General features: G+C 43.5%; 2 pseudogenes; both read left to right on the top strand.

Annotated features, from left to right (window-relative positions):
• Window positions 1–25,290, top strand: part of LOC129833706 (WD repeat-containing protein 70-like) — an 83,372-nt pseudogene that overhangs the window by 35,240 nt on the left and 22,842 nt on the right.
• LOC129833957 (5S ribosomal RNA) lies at window positions 2,518–2,626 on the top strand (annotated as a pseudogene).

The following is a 25,290-nucleotide window of genomic DNA, read 5'->3' as shown; positions in this document are numbered from 1 at the left end:
CATTATGTTATATTATGATTTTATTGTAAGAATAATATCTTTGAATAAAATGTAAAGGATATTTTTCCCATTCTGAAGCGAGTGCGCATATTCATCAGGAAGTGTATACGGGATGTTGTTCCAACCATGTCGATTAAAACCTATCCAAACCAAAACCCGTGGCTAGACTGCAGCATTCGTGCAAAATTGAAAGCGTGAACCACTGCATTTAAGTGCGCTCACGTTCTCCATGGCCGATGTGAGGTAAGACGTTTAAGCGTGTTAACCCTCGCAAGGCTGCCGGCCCAGACGGCATCCCTAGCCACGTCCTCAGAGCATGCGCAGACTAGCACTAACTTCTGCATTCATGAAGGGCTTTCAGAGGCTAGTTAAGGAACATATCCCCTCAACCTTACCTGACAACCTAGACCCACTGCAATTTGCATATCATCCCAATAGATCCACGGATGACACCATCGCACTGCCCTATCCCATCTGGAAAAGAGGAATACCTATGTAAGAATGCTGTTCATTGACTTCTGCTCAGCCTTCAACACCATATTCTTTACACAAGCATTTTGCTACACCCGCAATAACATCTGACTATGTGTTTGCGATCAATAAAATGTTGATTTATGTTGAGCATAAAAGTGATCATTTGAAAACAGGTCCTATATGCAAGATTGAGTTATTTGGCAAATTTAGCTGTGAATAATACAAACCTTAGAATGTCTTAGAAATCAAAACATACAGTGCCTTCGGAAAATATTCAGACACCTTGACTTCTTCCACATTTTGTTATGTTACTGCCTATATTCTAAAATGGATTAAATAGTTTTTCCCCCTCATCAAGTTACACACAATACCTCAATGACAAAGCAAAAACAGGTTTTTAGAAATTTGTGCAAATTTATTAAAAATAGAAAACTGAAATATCACATTTACATACATATTCAGACTTTTACTCAGTACTTTGCTGAAGTGCCTTTGGCAGCGATTAAAGCCTTGAGTCTTCTTGGGTATGACGCTACAAGCTTGGCACACCTGAATTTGGGGAGTTTCTCCCATTAGTCTCTGCATATCCTCTAAAGCTCCGTCAGGTTGGACAGTTATTTTCAGGTCTCTCCAGAGATGTTTGTTTAGGTTGAAGTCCGGGCTCTGGCTGGGCCACTCACGGACATTCAGAGACTGGTCCCGAAGCCTCTCCTGCATTATCTTGTCTGTAGGCTTAGGGTCGTTGACCTGTTGGAAGGTGAACCTTCGCCCCAGTCTGAGGTCCTGAGCGTTCTGGAGCAGGTTTTCATCAAGGATCTCCCTGTACTTTGCTCCGTTCATCTTTCCCTCGAACCTGAGTAGTCTCCCAGTCCCTGCCACTGAAAAACATACCCACAGCATGATGCTGCCACCACCATGCTTCACCGTAGGGATGGTGCCAGGTTTCCTCCAGACGTGATGCTTGGCATTCAGGCCAAAGAGTTCAATCTTGGTTTCATCAGACCAGAGATTCTTGTTTCTTATGGTCTGAGTCCTTTAGGTGCCTTTTGGCTAACTCCAAGCAGGGTGTCATGTACCTTTTACTGAGGAGGGGCTTCTATTTGGCCACTCTACCATAAAGGCCTGATTGGTGGAGTGCTGCAGAGATTGTTGTCCTTCTGGAAGGTTCTCCGATCTCCACAGAGGAACTCTGGAGCTTTGTCAGAGTGACCGTCGTGTTCTTGGTCACCACCCTGACCAAGGCCCTTCTCCCTGATTGCTCAGTTTGGCTTGGCGGCCAGCTCTAGGAGGAGTCTTCGTGGTTCCAAACGTCTTCCATTTAAGAATGATGGAGGCCACTGTGTTCTTGGGTACCTTCAATGCTGCAGAAATATTTTGGTACCCTTCTCCTGATCTGTGCCTCGACACAATCCTGTCTTGTAGCTCTACGGACAATTCCTTCAACCTCATGGCTTGGTTTTTGCTCTGACATGCACTGTCAACTGTGGGATCTTTATATAGACAGGCGTGTGCCTTTCCAAATCATGTCCAGTCAATTGAATTTACCACAGGTGGACTCCAATCAAGTTGTAGAAACAACATCTCAAGGATGACCAATGGAAACAGGATGCACATGAGCTCAATTTCGAGGCACATAGCAAAGGGTCTGAATACTTAGGTAAACATTTCGAGACTATTCCTACCCATTTGATAAAGACATGTCATCCGTATGCACTCGAATAGCAAATGGAGGCTGCTTTCCCGCAGTTTAAATCAGGCTACTCCGGTTTTATAGGAGGCAGCTGAGAAATAGGCCTAAATATAGTAGCAACTGGGAACCTCTTTTTAGTGGCAACCATCAAAACTCTGCTTTCACACGGCATTGCATATAGAAAAGTCTGGGCTAATAACAACACTTATTTCACATCATGCATCAACCACTGTTTGAAGAGCATGCAGGTTCGTAATGTGCGACAGGTGATGTTCCATATTCCGCCCAAACTCTGTATGCCCTGGGTGAGCGATGAGCCATCTTCATTCCTGATAAAATGGGGAAAAACATATGCTTGTGGCCATACCACCCTGACCACGCATGATCTCGGTAGCTTAGCAGGGTCGGGACTGGTTAGTACTTGGATGGGAGACCGCCTGGGAATACCAGGTGCTGTAAGCGCATTAAATAAATAAATACAAATACAAAATAAATAAAGACAGAACTGTCCATTGTTGTTTGGCTTTGAAACAACATCAACAACGCCATGGTTTCCACTGTTTCAACCTGTTGTTGAACTTCTTTCTTCAAATTGATCATCACAGTGAGGTCAAACATGTAGCTTAACGGTGAGTTTTAAAAGCATGATACTGTTTTGATGAGTGTGTGTGATTTTCAATTGCGTTTGCGTTGATGTCAGTGGGGAGAGGGCCAAAAAAGCACTGAGTACCAGGCCGTTAGCGGTCCTGATGGTCGTTAGCGAGGTGGGTACTTCCGCTGTGCTTACCAACGCATGTCCAGAGTGTATAAGAAGAGTTTGCCATGACTCAGCGGTTACGTGGAATTTGACTGTGGTCATGCCTCATGACTTCCGGTGTGGTGGTAATATGGTCACCGCAAAGCCCTACTCATAGCATTCAGCACTTGTGTATGAGTCGATCTGCTTGAGTGTAGTTGTTCTCATGGAGTAGAGTTTCCTGTCTGGCTACGGAGTACGGACTGAGGAGAAACAGGCCTTGTCTGCCGGCTCAGTCACATCTTCACTTCTCCTCTTCCCAGACTCTCCAAGCCCTGCCCAGCCATCTTCCCATGATCCTCCCTGCCTGGGGGATTTTGCGGCCGGTGGGTGACACGTCTCTGGTCAGTGTCGTGGTGGTGGGAGGAAATGACACGCCACAGTTTCCTGTGGAGGGATCAGTGGATAGAGCAGGTTTGGCAGTCTATCACTCACTTCCTCACTCACAGCTGTCACAGACAGACCTGACTCTCCAAGTGGGAGGGGGTGGGGGGGGCTCAAGACCTGGCAAAACCATATCTTTAAGCTTGAGGTGTCAGAACATCAGGACGTCACTCCGGTTTGATATCCTCCTAGTTATGGCCATTTCCGCTGTGCTTATTGCCAAGTTTCATAAGGCTTATTTTCCCACCAGAGTAGGCTATTCACAAAGTACTTTAGTATCCAATGCTGGACTCAAACTGTCATTTTGTCTTTTTATTTTCCCATGTTAGCTTTTGCTACGATTTACGATTAACAAACAAAATCAGGACAACATTAATCCAAATTTCAATGATGATTACCGTCATTCAGGCTTGTCTGCCTTGCTAACAGATACTGTACAACTGGAGAGTTGTAATTGGTTGAAAAAATGTTACGAGATAATACAGAGCATACTGTCGCTGTCTGATAACCCCATCTCCAAAACGGGACTTTTCAGGGAAAAAAACATATTTTCCTATTAACAAACATAGTTATTTGTTTTATTTTTTACATTTTAAGACGCTCTGAGTAGAGCAACTACCAGTAGTGAGAGCATACATTTTTCATACTGGTCCCCTGTGGGAATCAAACCCACAACACTGCAAGCTCCATTCTCTACCAACTGAGCCACACGAGGATCACCACAAGGGATCATGTAACTTCAGAAGCTATTTTGAATACATGTTATTGGTTCTAGAGTCATGAAACATTCACAGTACATTTAGGGGAGTTACTGCTTTCAATAAATGTAAAAAAATAAATGAAAATTGGCAAAAATGTAGTTACAAGGATTTCATCAGACAGCGACAATATGGGTTTTCCCTTACCCCTCCACCAGCTCCCTCCATCCCTCCCTTTCTCTGAGGACCTTTCTGTAGACAGGGTTGAGTAGCTCTGAATGTATGTTAATAGTAGTGTGTGTGTGATGTGACAGTTATTTAGTGCTAGGGGAGGTATGTGAGACCGTGACAGGCAGGCCTGATATCCGCAGGCTCTCTGTGCAGTGAGTCAGAACAGGTAGGAGCAGGGCTCAGACAGATTACTGTTTTGACGTTAAAACCTCCTATATACACACATTTTCAAAGTATTTATTTTTATTATAACGATCCATGAACCTTTGATTATACTGCATCTATGGCAGTCATGCTTTTAGTTTCACATTTGGTCACTACTAGTAGACATGCATGCGTGTTTACGAGAACAAGAGATTTTCTCACTCCGTCTGTGACTTGAGTGATACTACAGAGTTTTCTGCAGCTTGATTCCTGTCCTGCCGGCAGCCCTAGCAGAGCCCAGAGCCTTGCCCCGCCTGCTGCATGGCTGTAACAGCAGGCTCAGAGAGATTGAGTAAAAGCTCTTTAATTTATTACTGTTCCTTCTCCTTGACTAAATATTTACCCAGCATCCCATAGCAGCTTACAATAACACTATGTGTTCCCTGGCCACCGCTGCCTGGGCTGGAGCGGCAAGTTTTCACTGGATGCCCCATGACATGGGCTGTGTCCTTTGCCCTGTGCCATATGCACTGCTACAGGCTTGAAAGACCCCTAGCCCTGGGACAAGCCCAGGACATGTTTGTGATTTGAATGGAGGAACCCAGAAAACTTTATTACGTTGTGACGAAATATAATCAATTCACTTGTTTCACTCTCATTGATTTAGACCCTCTTCCCAGCTAAGAACGAGACACCCTACCAACGCATCACTGGTGGTACTCTCCACTCTGAAGAGGTTAGGACAAGGGTGGGCAATCATTTAGACTCGAGGGCCACATCAGGATTTTAAGAATTCAGGGGAGGGCCACAAATATAGTTTTTTTGGCACTATTTTTTATATTTTTTATCTGCAACCTCTCGCAGGCCAGATTGAATGGGCTCGCGGGCCAGATCCGGCCCTCGGGCCGGATGTTGCCCACCCCTGGGTTAGGATCAAGTCCATCTCTTGCCATATCACTACTATTACTCATGGGCAGAAAATGTCGACAGACAATATCAATTATCCAGCCGACCTTGATCTAGTGATTTATACTAAAGAAGGATTATTGAGGATGGCACATCAGGCTCTTGAACACTGACGTGGGGTTGATTAATCATAAAATGGGACTCAAGGAGGTCTCTCAGCCTTGCTGGGTAGGCAGTGATTGCATGGCTTGTTCTCCGAGCTGCTCTTACTCTATTTTGGCCAAAATTACCCCGTTTCATGTCCAGGGTTGCCAGATAATGTCCCATTGGTACTTGAGGGTGCTGCTAGGAATGGGTGACGTAGGAGTGAAAACGCTGCTCTGCTGCGCTGGCCTCAGTTCCAGAACATTACCACAGAAACGTAAGGAATGTTATGTCGTCATTGTTCTCCTCGTAGCACTGCAGACTACAAAGTGCGTCCACTCAAGGTGTGGTTTCCATGAACTTTTGCAACTTTACGATCAAGTCATGGGATGATTAGGGTAATACAGAGACGTCACACAATGTTCTGCACACCATAATAAGGAGGAGGCACTTACACTATTTGTGATATTCATATTTTCAAGCCATAGTGTTCATATGAATTGTGACTGAATTAAGTAACATTTGGTGATAAGCCACCAACTGTTTTTATTCTAATCACACACTATATCCCTGCCTGTGTAAATGGACCAGAGCTGGCCAACACATCATTTGCAGTCATCGGCCTACTGGGACCTCAAAGTAGTAGCAATGTGACTCTGCACAGTGTCACTGTAAACCAGTAAATCCCTAGGCCATAAAAGATGGTGCCGGGGAGATTGGCTAGGAACTGCCTACAGACTTCTAAAAACACAGGCCCTATGAAAATGTTTAGAGGAGAAGTCCAGGCCCTAACAGCCAGCTAGAGCAGCTACTCAGCCTGCTTTACGAGCCCGTCTTCAGCAACCCTTTGGAGTGTGAACAAACTGCCCCAGCTGGGCCTGTCTGACTGAATGCATCCTGCCTCCTACAGACCCAGACCCAATACCACAGCCTCTATCACAGCTGCGACTGGGAGACTAGTAGCCAGCAAGTTAAGGAACTGAGAGATTTGCCTTGTGGAAATGGAATGCCACAGACAACCTGCGATATGGTTCTTAACCAGTTTCGCCATCCTACAGTGAATAGGTTTTATTCCCTGCATTTTGGCTAAGGTTGAAAGACTCAGAGAAAGGTGTTGGAGATAAGATAGAGGAAAGGAGCTGTGAAACACTGGCAGGAATGTGAGACACACTGACATCATCCTACACACACACACACACACACACACACACACACACACACACACACACACACACACACACACACACACACACACACACACACACACACACACACACACACACACACACACACACACACACAGAGGGAGAGAAAGTATCAGTTGTTTATTTCCATGAAGGATCAGAGCAGCTGTTCGGGGCTGGAGTTGGGCCACTTGATCCTCAGAACACAGCAATTCATAGCCTGATCTGACTGTACAGAGGTCATCACACAGTGGTTCAGGTGTGTGTATTAGTCTGTGTGTGTTGGGTGTAGGGGTTGTAATATAAATATAACTTTACTAGGATAATAAAGTCAGGAATAGTTGTGCTTGGGGTAGATCTTTATCAGACCCTTTCGAGGATGAAACCTAACCCTAACTCTGACACGGAACCCAAACCGGCAGCACGCGTGCGCTATCGTGCACTATCATGCATACATTTATTTTGCCCTCCCACACCAAACGCGATCACGACACACAGGTTAAAATATCAAAACAAACCCTGAACCAATGACATTAATTTGGGGACAGCTCGAAAAGCATTAAACATGTATGGCAATTTAGCTAGTTAGCTTGCACTTGCTAGCTAACGTTAATTTGTCCTATTTAGCTAGCTTGCTGTTTCTAGCTAATTTCTCCTGGGATATAAACATTGAGTTGTTATTTTACCTGAAATGCACACGGACATCTACTCCGACAATTAATCCAAACATAAAACCGCCAACCGAATCGTTTCTAGTCATCTCTCCTCCTTCCAGGCTTTTTCATCTTTGAACTTATATGGTGATCGCATCTAAACTGTAATTGTATTACCACGACAACCGGCAACAAAGTTCGTCTTTCAGTCACCCACGTGGGTATAACCAATGAGGAGATGGCACGTGGGTACCTGCTTCTATAAACCAATGAGGAGATGGGAGAGGCAGGACTTGCAGCGCGATCTGCGTCAGAAATAGGAACAACGTCTATTTTAGCCCTTGCTGTCGCAGACGCTCGTTGGCACGCGCAAGCAGTGTGGGTGCAATAATTGAATAACATGGATTTCTAAATTTATTTTGCGACGCTCGCGCACGCGACGTGTCCGGTCTGGTCAGCATGTGAGCCTGGTCATGCACCACAACCCCCCTCCCCCCATTGAAAATGTGTGAAATCTCCGTTGATGTCCCAGGGATCAGCGCTATAAGCTCTGAGCCCTTTTAATCTGTTTTCGTCCATGCATGTATGATAGTGTGGGTTTGTGCGAGGTTGCTTTTGTGTTTGAGGGGGCACCCATTGCTCTATACTGAGGAAGAGCCTCCAGTCTCATAACCTGGTGCAGAACAGGAAGCTAGGCTTAACACGGGAAACAAACCAACATCAGGAGTTGCTGCCATCCAACATCAGGAAATGACCACATAAAATCTTGAAACCTGCACACCTGTAAGAATGTATTCAGGAAAACCCATTATATGATTGTAATAAGTAACACAATTGCATTATGTGTTTTGTTGGCACAATGATGGTTGATTTACCATCACTTACCATGAATGACTTAGGTAGAATAGCTAAGTCAGTGTGATTTATTGGTCACTATTAGGAAGGTTCTTCCCCAGGGCTCTACAGTGCAAACATTTTACTGGCATATGCGCCAAAACATTTTGCTGTGAAACCTGGAATTTTTGTTTAGGAGCACCAGTGCGCCTAGAAAAACTAAGAATTCTAGCTTTAATGTTTTTTCAACTTGGCACGTGCTCCGTATTAAAAAAAAGGTCTGTGCAGAGCCGTCAATGGGAGAAATCAGAAGAATTTGGTGCTCTGCATAGAGCAAACAGGATTCACCAATCTCAGAAGAGCTTTTCCTGGTGGTTGAAAACTTGACTGTCACGAAGAAACAATCTTTTGGTTTTTCTTCATTCCTCTTCATCTCTCAGCTACTCTCGATTTCCTTCTTCCCCTCTATCTCTGTCTCTCCCTTCCCGTTTCACTTTCCCCTCCTGATGATGGGGTGCAGAAAAAGGGCTGAAATATGTCATGTCAACAGTAATCAAATCTCCCTGTAATCAAAGCTTACCTCATGTCTGTATTTTGGGCTGGGAGAAAAAAGACCCCACTTCCCAAAGCTCAAGTAGAGGTCACATTGCTCAGTTTAGCAAAAGTAAGAACTTCTTGTTATTGCTTGATTTTCAATAATATTTAGGAGCTCTTAAATTAGATCATTTGACCCAAAATATGAACTTAGTTCTTGGTTGTCACATTTATCACAGTTAGAAAAGCCAATTTACTTCTTGTGGTATGCAAAATGTATTATTTGTAGGTTAAGAGAGCTTCCAGATGTTGTCTTAGTTTTAATCTCAACACAGAGAAATTACAATTTGACAGTTTTTCATTTAACATTGTGAACTTTTGACCACGAAAAACAAATCACTGTGTTCAATAAACAAGTTAAAAGAAAATGGGTTCGGCAATACGAGGGAAAATATTATAATGCTAAAATAAAGTTAGAAAAAGGTGCAAAGGCCAAGTGGTGGAGAGGACTGGAAATAAACGGAGAGAGACGCTGAGGGATAAACAGTCTGGATACGTGCGTGTGTGTGTGTTATCTGAGGCTGAAGGTACAGTGCATTCGGGAGGTATTCAGACCCTTTAACTGCTTACACATTTTGTTATGTTACATCCTTATTCTAAAATGGATTCAATAAAAAAAATATCATCATTAATCTACACACAATACCCCATAACGAAAAAGTGAAAACAGGTTTTTAGAAATTTTTGCAAATTTGATTAAAAAAAACAAACAGATACCTTATTTACAGAAGTATTCATACCCTTTACTATGACCCTCAAAATTGAGCTCAGGTGCATCCTGTTCCCATTGATCATCCTTCCATTGATTGGAGTCCAAATGTGGTAAATTCAATTGATTGGACATGATTTGGAAAGGCACACACCTGTCTATTTAAGGTCGCACAGTTGACAGTGCATGTCAGAGCAAAATCCTAGCCACAAGGTCGGAGGAATAGTCCGAGAGCTTCGAGGCACAGATATGGGGAAGGGGAAGAGTACCAAAAAATATCTGCAGCATTGAAGGTCCCCAAGAACACAGTGGCCTCCATCATTCTTAAATGGAAGACGTTTGGAACCACCAAGACTCTTCCTAGAGCTGGCCGCCCAGCCAAACTGAGTAATCGGGGGAGAAGGGCCTTGGTCAGGGAGGTGATCGGCTATGATCGGCTCTTAATGATCGGCTATGAAAAGCCAACTGACATTTATTCCTGATTATTATCTGACCATGCTTGTCATTTATGAACATTTTGAAAATCTTGGTTCTCCCTAATTTTCTCCTTCTCTCTTTCTTTCTCTCTCTCGGAGGACCTGAGCCCTAGGACCATACGTCAGGACTACCGGGCATGATGACTCCTTGCTGTCCCCAGTCCACCTGGCCTTGCTGCTATTCCAGTTTCAACTGTTCTGCCTGCGGTTATGGAATCGCCACCTGTCCCAGACCTGCTGTTTTCAACTCTTAATGATCGGCTATGAAAAGCCAACTGAAAATTATTCATGATTATTATTTGACCATGCTTGTCACTTATGAACATTTTGAACATCTTGGCATAGTTCTGTTATAATCTCCACCCGGCACAGCCAGAAGAGGACTGGCCACCCCTCATAGCCTGGTTCCTCTCTAGGTTTCTTCCTAGGTTTTGGCCTTTCTAGGGAGTTTTTCCTAGCCACCGTGCTTCTACATGTGCATTGCTTGCTGTTTGGGGTTTTAGGCTGGGTTTCTGTACAGCACTTCGAGATATTAGCTGATGTACGAAGGGCTATATAAAATAAACTTGATTGATTGATTGATTGAAACTCCCCAAATACAGCTATGACAAGGCTGTAATCGCTGCCAAAGGTACTTCAACAAAGTACTGAGTAAAGGGTCTGAATACTTATGTAAATGTAATATTTATGTTTTTTTATTTTTCATACATTTAAAAACATTTCTAAGAACCTGTTTTTACTTTGTCATTATGGGGTATTGTGTATTGATTGAGGGGGGGAAACAATTCAATACATTTTAGAATAAGGCTGTAACATAAAACAAAATATGTAAAAATTCTAGGGGTCTGAATACTTTCCGAATGCACTGTATATCGCTATCAGCGTTCTCGCTCGGTTCCAGCTTAATAACGTCCCTCCACTTAGTATGGAAATGCTTACGGCCCTGTTTCATCTCTATCGTCAGTACACCACCACTTGTTCCACTCCTCTCTTTTCCTGGCAATATTATTATTTGGTTTTCTTGCTCTCGGTCTTATCTTTTCCCTCCCTCCATCCCTCCATCTCAAATACCTTCTCTCGCTGACTGAAATTCCCTTGTTGCTATATTTGACCATTTATTTATTTGATTATTGTTTAGAATTTATGAATGTTTACATACATAAATACTGGTTGTCTATGTTTGAGTGATGGGAAGTATTTTACCTCTGTGTTAAAAGCTGTCTGTTTGTGATTTAACTTGGTAGTCTGGTTGTACTCAGCACAGGTAAAACCAAGGTATGCTGGCCAGAGCTCACTGCCAAGTCACACAGGAATGAAGCAGGTAGAGGGCAGAGGCAGATATGTCTTTATATCATAGAATAGAGAACCTTCATCACTATCATTCCAGTCTGGTTATCTTCAGTTTCAAATTTAACCTCAGTACTAGCTGGGCTGTACAGATGTTCATCTCTAGAGTTTTTTTCTCATGCACTTTCTGAGCAGCTTTGTTTTTGTGCTGAGCAGTATAAGGTTATAACTCTCTGTGCCATTCCATGCTGAAAGCACATTGGGGCAATGCCAACAGTACAGACCTGTGGGCCTTGGCACACACAGCCACTCTACCACCACAGGAGCTGTTGCACTGTAACAAACTGAGTAAGCAGTAAGCACAGAGAAACCATATTTGATTGGAGGGAGGCCATCTTGGAAACACCTTCAGGCAGGCTGAGTGGACATGGTTAGGGAGCTGAGATGAATGTTGGTGGCCACTAGCTTTTATCTCAATCTGTAGCCTAACTGTGCTACGTCAACACCAATTTACCATAACCCCTTCGAGACTCCTAAAGAGAGATGGCGCTGGAGGGAATAGCGGCCGTTTTACGGGCTCCTGTGCTATTTCTTTCGTCGATGCTCTTAACTTTTTTTGTACATAATGTTTCCGTGGATAAGCCGCCTCTAACCTCTGTTCTATTGGCGAACGTGCAATCACTGGAGAATAAACTGGACGAGCACCTGTTCGAGACTATCCTATCAACTAGTTTTTCTCTTTATCAGCAGGACAGAACGGCAGCTTTGAGTAAACTCAGGGGAGGGGGCATGTGCCTTTTTGTTAAGAACAGCTGGTGCGTGATCTCTAATATTAAGGAAGTCCTGAGGTTCTGCTCCCTAAATTAGAATACCTCATGATCAGCTGTAGACCATACTATTTACCGAGACAGTTTCGGAAAAAAACTGTCTATTTACCACCACAAACTGATGCTGGCATAAAGACAAGCTGTACAAGGCCATAAGCAAACAAGAAACGGCTCATCCAGAGACGGTGTTCCTAGTGGCCGGTGATTTTAATGCAGGGAAACTGAAATCCTTTTTATCTAATTTCTACCAGCATGTCAACTGTGCAACTAGAGGCGAAAAAACCCTAGATCACCTTTACATACAGAGATGCATACAAAACTCTAGATCACCTTTACATACAGAGATGCATACAAAAGTCTAGATCACCTTTACATACAGAGATGCATACAAAACTCTAGATCACCTTTACATACAGAGATGCATACAAAACTCTAGATCACCTTTACATACAGAGATGCATACAAAACTCTCCCTGTGGGGCGAATATGTTCTGGGATTCATCCGATGGCATTGAGGAGTTTCCCACATCTGTCACCAGCTTCATTAATAAGAGCATTTATGATGTTGTCCCCACAGTGACCGTACGTACATATCCCAACCAGAAGCCATGGATTACAAGCAACGTCCGCACTGAGCTAAAGGCTAGAGCTGCAGCTTTCAAGGAGCGGGACACTATTCCGGACACATATAAGAAATCCCGCTACTCAAACCAACAAACCAGCAAACAGGCAAAGTGTCAATACAGGACCAAGATCGAATCCTTCTACACTGGCTCTGACGCTAGTCAGATGTGGCAAGGCTTGCAAACTATCACAGATTACAAAGAGAAACCCAGACGCAAGCTGTCCAGTGACGTGATCTTACCAGATGAGCTACATACCTTCTATGCTCAATTCGAGGCAAGCAACACTGAACCATGCATGCTAGCACCAGCTGTTCCGGACAACTGTGTTATGCCACTCTCTGTAGCCGATGTGAGTAAGACCTTTTTAAACAGGTTAACATTCACAAGGCTGCAGAGCCAGATGGAATACCAGGACGCATAATCAGAGCATGCACTGTCCAGCTGGCATGTGTCTACACTGACATTTCCAACATCTCCCTGACCCAGTCTGTACTACCAACATTTTTCAAGCAGACCATCATAGATTGGTGTCCAAGAACACTAAGGAAAACTGTCTAAATGACTATCAATCCGCAGCACTCATATCTGTAGCCACCATCATCCCAGACACCCTGGATCCACTCCAATTCCCATACTGCCACAACAGATCCACAGATGACGCAATCTATTGCACTCTACACTGCCCTTTAACCTGCGTGAGAATGCTGTTCATTGACTCCAAGCTCATCACTAAACTAAGGACCCTGGGATGAAACACCTCCTTCTGCAACTGGATCATGGACTTCCTGACGGGCCGCCCCCCAGGTGGTGAGGGTAGGCAACAACACATCCGCCACGCTGACCCTCAGCACGAGGGCCCCTCAGTGGTTCGTGCTTAGTCCCCTCCTGTACTTCCTGTTCGCCCAGGACTGCGTAGCCGCGCACGACTCCAAGACTATCATTAAGCTTGCCAATGACACAGCGATGGTAGGCCTGATCCCCAACAACGATGAGACAGCCTACAGGGATGAGGTCAGAGACCTGGCAGTGTGGTGCCAGGGCAACAACCTCTCCCTCAATGTCAGCAAGACAAAAGGAGCTGATCGTGGAGTACAGGAAATGGAGGGCCGAGCACGCCCCCATTCACATCGACGGGGCTGAAGTTGAGAGGGGGTCTAGAGCTTAAAGAGCTTAATCAAATGGCTACCCAGACTATTTGCATTGACACTCTGACTACCCACACCCTCACCCAAAATACACTGACACTCCAACATGCACACACACACTCACTCCCTCACTCACTCACTCCCTCACTCACTCACTCACTCACTCACTCACTCACTCACTCACTCACTCACTCACAAACATCTCTCTGGTAAGAAGAAGGGCAGGGGTGTATGCCTTATGATTAAAGAGACGTGGTGTGATCATAACAACATACAGGAACTCAAGTCCTTTTGTTTACCTGACCTAGAATTCCTTACAATAAAATGCCGACCGCATTATCTACCAAGAGAATTCTCCTCGATCATAATGACAGTCGTGTATATGCCCCGTAAGCAGACACCTCGACGGCCCTGAAAGAACTACATTTGACTCTATGTAAACTGGAACCCACATATCCTGAGGCTGCATTTATTGTAGCTGGGGATTTTAACAAGGCTAATCTGAAAACAAGGCTCCCTACATTCTATCAGCATATCAAATGCGCGACCCGGGCTGGCAAAACCCTGGATCATTGTTATTCTAACTTCCGCAACGCATATAAAGCCCTCCCCCGCCCTTCTTTTTGGAAAATCTGACTCACTCACTCACTCACTCACTCACTCACTCACTCACTCACTCTTTCACTCACACCTGCATATTGATGCCACACATACAGACACACTTTCACACACTTCACATACGCTGCTGCTACTCTGCACATAGACTCGGTACATGTATTCCTTGTATGTAGCCTCGTTATTTTGTGTTACCATTTTATTTTATTATTTGCCATTTTAATTTTTTTTATTTTACCCTGCATTGTTGGGAAAGGGCTCATAAGTAAGCATGTCAATGTAAAGTCTACTCCTGTTGTATTTGGCGCATGTGACAAATGAAATTTGATTTTATACCCTTTTACACTACGTGTTCTATAAATGTAAAGTGAAGTTTTGTATTGGTGTTTTTAACCTGTGAGTGAGTCTTAGCCCGCATTAGCACTGTCAGGCAATTTAGCAGATGCTTTTTTCATGCAATCATGCGTGAATAGTACATTTTATGAATGGGTGGTCCTGGGAATCGAACCCGCTATCCATGGTCTACCAACTGAGCTAAAGAGGACCACCATAGTGGCACATGTTGATCATGTCAACCATATTGTCATTTAGGTGTTGTTAGGTCAGTGGACATATGACACTCCTGACACATTGGCTACAGTGTTATTGATATTACTATGACTGACCCCAGTCACATGTAAAATCTATTAACTTGTAAGCTTTCCAACCTACCCAGGCCTAAGTGGTTTGTCTGCTATGTAATGTGGTGTGGGACTCATGGCTTGAGTTATGGCAACTGTAGTGTGTTTCGAATTTGAATAGAGAAAAACAAAGACTAGTAGTCAGGCAGCTCAGCTTGCCAAGGTAAACCCCCGGAGTCTAAAATCAAACAAATGTGTGTACTGTATGTGTCCTGTCTGCAAAGGTTGGAGGATTTCATACAGCATGGAGGTTTTGAGGGTATAGTGTTTTAGGAAGAAATGGAAACTGTATGTTGTCTTGAAGAGATGGAGCATGAAAATGGCTTTATGTTACTGGAGTGGAGTTCAACATCCGTTTGTGAAAGAAAACCTCTAGCAAAGTGTTTAGAAGTTCAATAAGGATGGTTGACAGTCTAGGGAGCATGCATTTTCTACCTCAGTCACTGAGACAATGTCCTGGAATGTTCACTCTGATACAATGTCTGTGAATGTTGGGTCACGTTCACTTGTCATACGTTTGACCTCTATCCTCTTCCATCCCCAGGTCCACACCAAGTTCCACTGTCGCCAGGCCCACACCCCAGGAATAGACACTTCCTTTCTCACCTTCTCCTACGACGGTACAACACTGGCATCTCCAGGAGGTGAGATCTATCAGCCTGCCTCACTGCCTATGCTTTCCTGATTCATTCCTACTACAGTACACCACCAATCTAACATGAACATCAGCATTGCTTGACTGTGCATTCAACAGCACTGTACTGTAGCTCTTTGCCTGTGTGTATATACATTGGAGCGAGTCCCTCTTCTCCAGCCTTGACTCAGCGCTTCAGGGAAGCTGTAATGTCTGAACACGCATCCTACATTCTCTGTTGTTTCAGCGGGGAAAGAGCTAATCTTTTTCCCCAAGTGCAAATAAAGATGGCCAGTCTGTCACCATCAGCAAAGCTGTCCAGCACACATTCTATACACAGAAGCAGAGGGGTTCCCCTGGAGTCTTAATGAGTGTTCTGTTGTAGCCGTATGTCCCTCTAAGCTGGACCGTCTGCTTGGCCCGCCATGCCTCAGACTTCGATATGCCTGTGTGGACTCTCTCATCGTGGTGCCACTGTTCTTAAACCATTCTAGTTCCAGGAAGGTCACTGTTGAGTTAAGAACACTGTACCAGAATTATCAGGCCATGTGACCTATAGTATGTAACACAGGAGAGAGTTGTACTTCAGACCACCATGAAATAATTACAATAACTCTTGAATAACTCCCCTGTTTACATTGTTTTCTCTGCCAGGTGATGACACTCTGAAGATCTGGGACATCCCTAATTTCAAGAAGCCTCGGCGCCGACAGAGATGGCCGCCTCGCTTCGCGTTCCTAGGAAACTATGCAATATTTTGTTTTTTTATGTGTTATTTCTTAAATTGTTACCCCAGGAAATATTAGGTTTTATTACATACAGTCGGGAGGAACTATTGGAAATTAAGAACAATGTCAACTCACCAATATTACGACCAGGAATACGACTTTCCCAAAGCGGATCCTCTGTTTGGTCCACCACCCAGGACAATGGATCGGATCCCAGCCGGCGACCCAATACAACAGCGCCGCAAAAGGGGTTGACGGAGTGGTCTTCTGGTCAGGCTCCGTAGATGGGCACATCGCGCACCGCTCCCGAGTATACTACTTGCCAATGTCCAGTCTCTTGACAACAAGGTAGACGAAATCCAAGCAAGGGTTGCCTTCCCGAGGGACATCAGAGATTGTAACGTTCTTTGTTTCACGGAAACATGGCTCACTCGGGATACGTCATCAGAGTCGGTACAGCCACCCGGCTTCTTCACGCATCGCGCCGACAGAAACAAACATCTCTCTGGTAAGAAGAAGGGCAGGGGTGTATGCCTTATGATTAAAGATACGTGGTGTGATCATAACAACATACAGGAACTCAAGTCCTTTTGTTTACCTGACCTAGAATTCCTTACAATAAAATGCAGACCGCATTATCTACCAAGAGAATTTTCCTCGATCATAATGACAGTCGTGTATATCCCCCCTAAGCAGACACCTCGACGGCCCTGAAAGAACTACATTTGACTCTAAGTAAACTGGAAAACACATATCCTGAGGCTGCATTTATTGTAGCTGGGGATTTTAACAAGGCTAATCTGAAACCAAGGCTCCCTAAATTTTATCAGCATATCGAATGCGCGACCCGGGCTGGCAAAATACAGGATCATTGTTATTCTAACTTCCGCAACGCATATAAAGCTCTCCCCCGCCCTTCTTTTTGGAAAATCTGACCACGACTCCATTTTGTTGCTCCCAGCATACAGACAGAAACTAAAACAGGAAGCGCCTGTGTTCAGGTCTGTTCAACGCTGGTACGAACAGTTGGATTCCACGCTTCAAGATTGCTTCGATCACGTGAACTGGGATATGTTCTGCATAGCGTCGGACAATAACATTGATGAATACGCTGATTCGGTGAGCGAGTTTAGTAGCAAGTGCATCGGTGATGTTGTCCCCACAGCGTCTATTAAAACATTTCCCAACCAGAAACCGTAGATTGATGTCAGTATTCGTGCAAAACTGAAAGCGCGAACCACTGCTTTTAATCAGGGCAAGGTGACCGGAAACATGACAATCAAGACAATCAAACAAGCTAAGCGTCAGTATGGAGACAAAGTGGAGTCGCAATTCAACGGCTCAGACATAAGAGGTATGTGGCAGGGTCTACAGTCAATCACGGACTACAAAGGAAAACCAGCCCAGTCGCGGACCACAATGTCTTGCTCCCAGACAAACTAAACAACTTCTTTGCTCGCTTTGAGGACAACACAGTGCCACTGACACGGCCCGCTACCAAAACCTGTGGGCTCTCCTTCACTGCAGCCAACGTAAGTAAAACATTTAAACGTGTTAACCTCTACAGAGTACCTAACCCGGATCCGGGAGCACCCCCCACCTCCCCCACACTGATTAGCATCGCTAGCATAGCGTCACAATTAAATAGTAGCATCTAAATATCATTAAATCACAAGTCCAAGACACCCAATGAAAGACACAGATCTTGTGAATAAAACCACCATTTCAGATTTTTTAAATGTTTTACAGGGAAGACAAAATATGTAAATCTATTAGCTAAACACGTTAGCAAAAGACACCATTTTCTTACTCCAACAGTTTCTTACTCCATCAGGTGCTATCACCAATTCGGCTAAACTAAGATATTGATAGCCACAAACCAACAAACAAATTCATAAGATGACAGTCTGATAACATATTTATGGTATAGCATAGTTTTTTTTTTTTAAATGTGCATTTTTCAGGTATAAATCACAGTTCTACATTGCAGCTGCAATCTGATATAGTGCTGATGCAGCTAGAACAATTACAGAGACCAACGTTATATAACTAATTACTTGTCTTAAAACATTTCAGAAAAAATACACAGCGTACAGACATTGAAAGCCCAACATCTGGTGAATCCAAACAATATTTCAGATTTTTTAAATGTTTTATAGCGAAAACAAAATGTAGCGCTAAATTAGCATAACCAGGCCAGCCAGAACCAGCTGGACGCGCCCGACCAGTTCACATGCACGACAGATATATGAAATAACATCGTAAATTGGTTCTTACTATTGCTGATCTTTCATCAGAATGTTGATCAAGGTGTCCTTAGTCCTGATGAGTCGTTCAATCCATTCACAATGGCAACTTCCCCTCTTCATTTAGCCTGGGTACTGGTCGACTGGCACGGTCCCTGTCCAAAGTTAAAAAACTCAAAGAACGGAACACGGCAAAACTCCCGAAAAAATTCTAATAATCTGATTAAACTATATTGAAAAAACATACATTACGGTGATATGGTCACATGTATCAAACAAACTTCGAGACGGAGATAGTTTTCATCCGTAACGTCAGCATAACAAAAGACAATGGCAGCTCTAAGACGCGCTTCTGAGAAAACCGGAAGTTGTCGGTCACGCTAAAGAAATAGGTCTTATTTCACGTCAGTACAAGATAAACAAAAAATTTCTCCTCTGACAACTTCCTGACACCTAGAGGAAGAAGACGAAGTCTGTTTCGGGTCATAGGTGGCATGACCATATATAGGCAGAGCGTTGAAGCGAGCATACACATCTTGCAATCTTCTTCTGGCTCAGGGAAAGTGCTGTGAAATGACCTGTGTTTCACTCAGAGACGAAATTGAAACGGATTTAGAAACCATAGCTTGTTTTCTATCCACTGGTATATGGTTATATGCATATAGTAACAGCAATAATTGAATAAGAGGCAGTTTAATCTGTAGAGGCAATTATGCTAATGCGAAACAGCACCCCCTGTATTCTCAAGAAGTTAACCCTCGCAAGGCTGCCGGCCCAGATGGCATCCCCAGCCGTGTCCTCAGAGCATGCGCAGACCAGCTGGCTGGTGTGTTTATGGACATATTCAATCAATCCTTATCCCAGTCTGCTGTCCCCACATGCTTCAAGAGGGCCACCATTGTTCCTGTTCCCATGAAAGCGCCCCGTAGCGCTCACTTCCGTCATCATGAAGTGCTTTGAGAGTCTAGTCAAGGACCATATCACCTCCACCCTACCTGACACCCTAGACCCACTCCAATTTGCTTACCGCCCTAATAGGTCCACAGACGACGCAATCGCAATCACACTGCACACTGCCCTAACCCATCTGGACAAGAGGAATACCTATGTAAGAATGGTGTTCATCGACTACAGCTCAGCATTTAACACCATAGTACCCTCCAAACTCGTCATTAAGCTCGAGACCCTGGGATTCGACCCCGCCCTGTGCAACTCGGTCCTGGACGTCCTGACGGGCTGCGCCCAGGTGGTGAGGGTAGGTAACGACATCTCCACCCCGCTGATGCTCAACACTGGGGCCCCACAAGGGTGCGTTCTCAGCCCTCTCCTGTACTCCCTGTTTACCCACGACTGCGTGGCCATGCACGCCTCCAACTCAATCATCAAGTTTGCGGACGACACTACAGTGGTAAGCTTGATTACCAACAACGACAAGACGGCCTACAGGGAGGAGGTGAGGGCCCTCGGAGTGTGGTGTCAGGAAAATAACCTCACACTCAATGTCAACAAAACAAAGGAGATGATCGTGGACTTCAGGAAACATCAGAGGGAGAAGCCCCCTATCCACATCGACGGGAGAGTAGTGGAGAAGGTGTACAGTTTTAAGTTCCTCGGCGTACACATCACGGATGTCATGACGTCGCCTGCTTGGGTATTGCAAACCTCACCACCCCCTCTCCCTGCCTTTCCCTGCCTCTTCAACCCATGCAGGGGTCACAGAGAGGTCGTAAATTCCTGAGAATCTCCTCATGGCCAAACAGTATTAAGAGAGAGGGTAAACTTTCAGGACAAAGGAATTCTCTTCCACCTCACAGAACTTGAGGTACGAACATATTTCATATTCCTGCAAAAGTATAAAAGATCGGTGGGGAGTCCAGCTATTAACATGTCCATTTGTCACCACGTGGAAAACTCATGTGAGACTGTGGGACTACATTACCATACCGCTGTTTATATAATAACCTCAGATATGAGGTTTACATCTGTTTGTTGTATAAAATGAATGAGTGAGTATGATACTGTTTGTATAATTGTGTAATATGATTTTGAACTGTTTAATGAAGAAAAATACAAATCCCTGTTGTATTTGAACTAAATCCAAGGACCGCCCTGAGCCAGTTGGGTCAGAGACCATGGGACAGCCCCTCTCTGCTGTCACGTTCCTGACCTTATTTTCCTTTGTTTAACTTTGTTTAGTTGGTCAGGACGTGAGCTGGGTGGGTAGTCTATGTTATGTGTTTCTATGTGGGGTTAAATGTGTTGCCTGATATGGTTCTCAATTAGAGGCAGGTGTTTGACGTTTCCTCTGATTGAGAACCATATTAAGGTAGGCTGTTCTCACTGTTTGTTTGTCAGTGATTGTTCCTGTGACTGTGTCTGTTTGCACCACACGGGACTTTTTCGCTCGTTCGTTCGTTTGTTCGTTCGTTTAGGTAGTCTGTTCCTGTTTCATGCGTTCTTCGTGTTTATGTAAGTTCTTGTTCAGGTCAGTCTACGTCGTTTGTTATTTTGTAATCAATTCAAGTGTTCTTCGTGTTTCGTCTTTCATTTATTAAATTCATTATGTCTACATACAACGCTGCATTTTGGTCCGACCCTTACTCCTTCTCCTCATCCGAGGAGGAGGCATAGACAGCCGTTACATCTGCTATCCGAATAAAAGCCAACTATGAGAAATTACCATTAGACCATGTTTATCCTCCATGGGGAGAACGAAGGTTAATGTAACATTGCTGAATCTTTAACCATACCACGTGGTTAAAACTCTTATACGAATAATAACAAGTTTTGATATTGACTACTAGTCTGCAGCTAGGAATTCGGTATCATTGAACGCGAAGAAAGACAACCGCCGAAACAAGCATTCTACAACGAATGTCACTCTGAACAATCCACAATAACTACGACAGAAGGAACTCCAACAAAACGAACTTCTCTCCAACGATCAAGACGACACACAATGAGCGTAAATATATATATATTGATTGCAATTGTTCCCGAATGAGTGAGCGTTCACGTGTAAAGGATTAGCATGTCAATTGTTATAATTATGAACTCTGTAGTGACTTCTTGGTCGAACGCCAATTTTTCCTTTGTCTAACAAGCTGCCATGCCGGTTTATCCCCCTAGGACATATTTCTCCCATCATTTCATGTAACTATTTTAACCTGTCTGACTCTGGCATTCCGCTAGCGGAACTCCTCCCACATTCCACTGAAAAGGCAGAGCGCGAAATTCAAAATATATTTTTTAGAAATATTTAACTTTCACACATTAACAAGTCCAATACAGCAAATGAAAGGTACACATCTTGTGAATCCAGCCAACATGTCCAATTTTTAAAATGTTTTACAGCGAAAACAGCACGTATATTTATGTTAGCTCACCACGAAATACAAAAAAGGACAGACATTTTTCGCAGCACAGGTAGCATGCACAAAGCCAACCTAACTAACCAAGAACCAACCAAACTAACCAACAAACAACTTCATCAGATGACATTGCAGCTACAATCAGAAATTGCACTGAAAGCAGACAGAATAATTACAGACACCGACGCCAAATACCTAAATACTCATCATAAAACATTTCTGAAAAATACAGTGTACAGCAAATGAAAGACAGGCATCTTGTGATTCCAGCCAATATTTCCGATTTATTAAGTGTTTTACAGCAAAAACACAATATAGCATTATATTAGCTTACCACAATAGCCAGAAACACAAGCCATTTCCCAGCAGTAAAAGTTAGCGATCGTGACACACCAGCAAAAGATATATAATTTTTGGTTCATCAGATGACAGTCCTATAACATCAGGTTATACATACACTTATGTTTTGTTCGAAAATGTGCATATTTAGAGCTGAAATCAGTGGTTATACATTGTGCTAACGTAGCTATTTTGTCCCACAACGTCCGGATTTTTTTCAGACACTTTTTCTGACACACATATTCTGACCAAATAGCTATTCATAAACATAACAAAAAAATACATGTTGTATGGGAAATGATAGATACACTAGTTCTTAATGCAATCGCCGTGTTAGAATTCTAAAAATAACTTCATTACCACATAAGGCTTACGTTATGTCGACCGAGTGCCCAAAACCTGGGCGCAAAACTAATAGTACACAGTTCGACAGATATATGAAATAACATCATAAAACGGGTCCTACTTTTGCTGATCTTCCACCAGAATGTTGTACAAGGTGTCCTTTGTCAAGAACAATCGTTGTTTGGATTTAGAACGTCCATTTTCCCTCTTGAATTAGCAAGCGCACTAGCCAAGTGGCGCAAAGCTCTCCTTTCTGAACAAAGGCACACAACGCAACACGCCTAACGTCCCGAATAAATTTCAAAAATCTAATAAAACTATATTGAAAAAACATACTTTACGATGATATTGTCACATGTATCAAATAAAATCAAAGCCGGAGATATTAGTCGCCTATAACGAAAGCTATTCAGAAGGCAAATCCAGGTCCAACTTCGCGCCTTGCTGAAAACAGGAAATGGGTGACGCGTCATTCCAAGAGGACGTATTCCATCTCAGACCAAGATAAACACTCCATTTCTTCTCTCACTGCATCTTGACATCCAGGGGAAGGTGTATGACGTGCATGTATACTAATAGGTATCATGCCCATTCATAGGCAGGACCCAGAAGAGAGCATCGATTTCAGATTTTCCACTTCCTGTTCAGGAAGTTTGTGCCAAATGAGTTCTGTTTAACTCACAGATATAATTCAAACGGTTTTAGAAACTAGAGAGTGTTTTCTATCCAATAGTAATAATAATATGCATATTGTACGAGCAAGAATTGAGTACGAGGCCGTTTAAATTGGGCACGTTTTTCCCCCAAAGTGAAAACAGCGCCCTCTGTCCTCATCAGGTTAAGTGTGTTTGTTTGTTTATGCATTTCTGTGAATTAATTAGTTAGTAATAAATAAATGATTTTAGACAATTGATGTATGGATGACTCATAGTGAAGACTGGGTTCGTGCAGATAATCAACAATTTACGACGTTTGGAATGAGACTAACGTGAGGTAAAGTAAATAAATCATTAATTAGAGGGCTATTGATCAGATATGAAAATATCTGAAAGGTTATATTGGGAAATTATAACTTTGTAATCTAATAACTTTCCCTGGTGCACTCGAATTCATAGTTAATTAGTTACGTTATTACTCAAGTGATCGCGTAATCCCTAATTACAGGAATGTTTGATAAAAACTATGTCTCCAATTTAACGATAGCAAAGACACGACACGGACAAACTGAAATGGTACACCCACACAGACAGCATGGTGAAGAAGGCGCAGCAGTGGCTGTAGAAATTTGGCTTGTCACCAAAAACACAAACTTTTACAGTTGCACAATCGAGAGCATCCTGTCGGGCTGCATCACCGCCTGGTACGGCAACTGCTCCGCCCATAACCGTAAGGCTCTCCAGAGGGTAGTCAGGTAGGCACAACGCATCACCGAGGGCAAACTACCTGCCCTCCAGGACACCTACACCACCCGATGTCACAGGAAGGCCATAAAGATCATCAAGGACAACAACCACCTGAGCCACTGCCTGTTCACCCCGCTATCATCCAGAAGGTGAGGTCAGTACAGGTGCATCAAAGCAGGGACCGAGAGACTGAAAAACAGCTTATGTCTCAAGGCCATCAGACTGTTAAACAGCCAAAACTAACATTGAGTGGCTGCTGCCAACATAATGACTCATCTCTAGCCACTTTAATAATGAAACATTTATGTTATAAATATATCACTAGCCACTTTAAACAATGCCACTTTATATAATGTTTACATACCCTACATTACTCATTTCATACGTATATACTGTACTCTATACCATCTACTGCATCTTGCCTTTGCCGTTCGGCCATCGCTCATTCATATATTTTTATGTACATATTCTTATTCATTCCTTTACACTTGTGTGTATAAGGTAGTTGTTGTGAAATTTTAGGTTAGATTACTTGTTAGATATTACTGCATGGTCGGAACTAGAAGCACAAGCATTTCGCTACACTCCCATTAACATCTGCTAACTATGTGTATGTGACAAATAACATTTGATTTTGATTTTGAATGTGGCTACAGGGCTTTCCACCTTCTTCCCCATGTGAGTACTACTGTCATTATTCCCTTGACATTAATCACTGGTGATTTTAACACCCTTTATGGGATTTCTTGTGATTACTTCAACGTAACTGGTTGGCACACTACCTACACGTGCAGGGTACAGTTACTGAAGACAACTGTATGACATTAAGTTTTGTACAAACGTGCTTGTCAAGTATTAGCTGGCTGAACTGTGGTGTGTGACTGTGTGATGCCCCCCCACAGGACAGACTGTTCTTTCAGCCCTGATGACAAGCTGCTGGTGACGGGGACGTCGGTGAAAAAGGACGAGCGCAATAGGAAGCTGGTGTTCTTCGACAGAGCCTCTTTCCAGAAGGTGTATGAGATAGATGTCACCAACGTGGTGAGTAACATCCTTTAACTCTGACTGCAAGCAACACTAATAATAACTGACCAGAATGGCTACATCATATCCTAAAGTTTCATTTA

Source organism: Salvelinus fontinalis, chromosome 2 (genome assembly GCF_029448725.1).
Source record: "Salvelinus fontinalis isolate EN_2023a chromosome 2, ASM2944872v1, whole genome shotgun sequence".
In the NCBI taxonomy this organism is placed as follows: Eukaryota; Metazoa; Chordata; class Actinopteri; order Salmoniformes; family Salmonidae; genus Salvelinus; species Salvelinus fontinalis.
The sequence above is the reverse complement of the archived record's forward strand: the minus strand, read 5'-3'. Positions and strand labels throughout refer to the sequence as shown.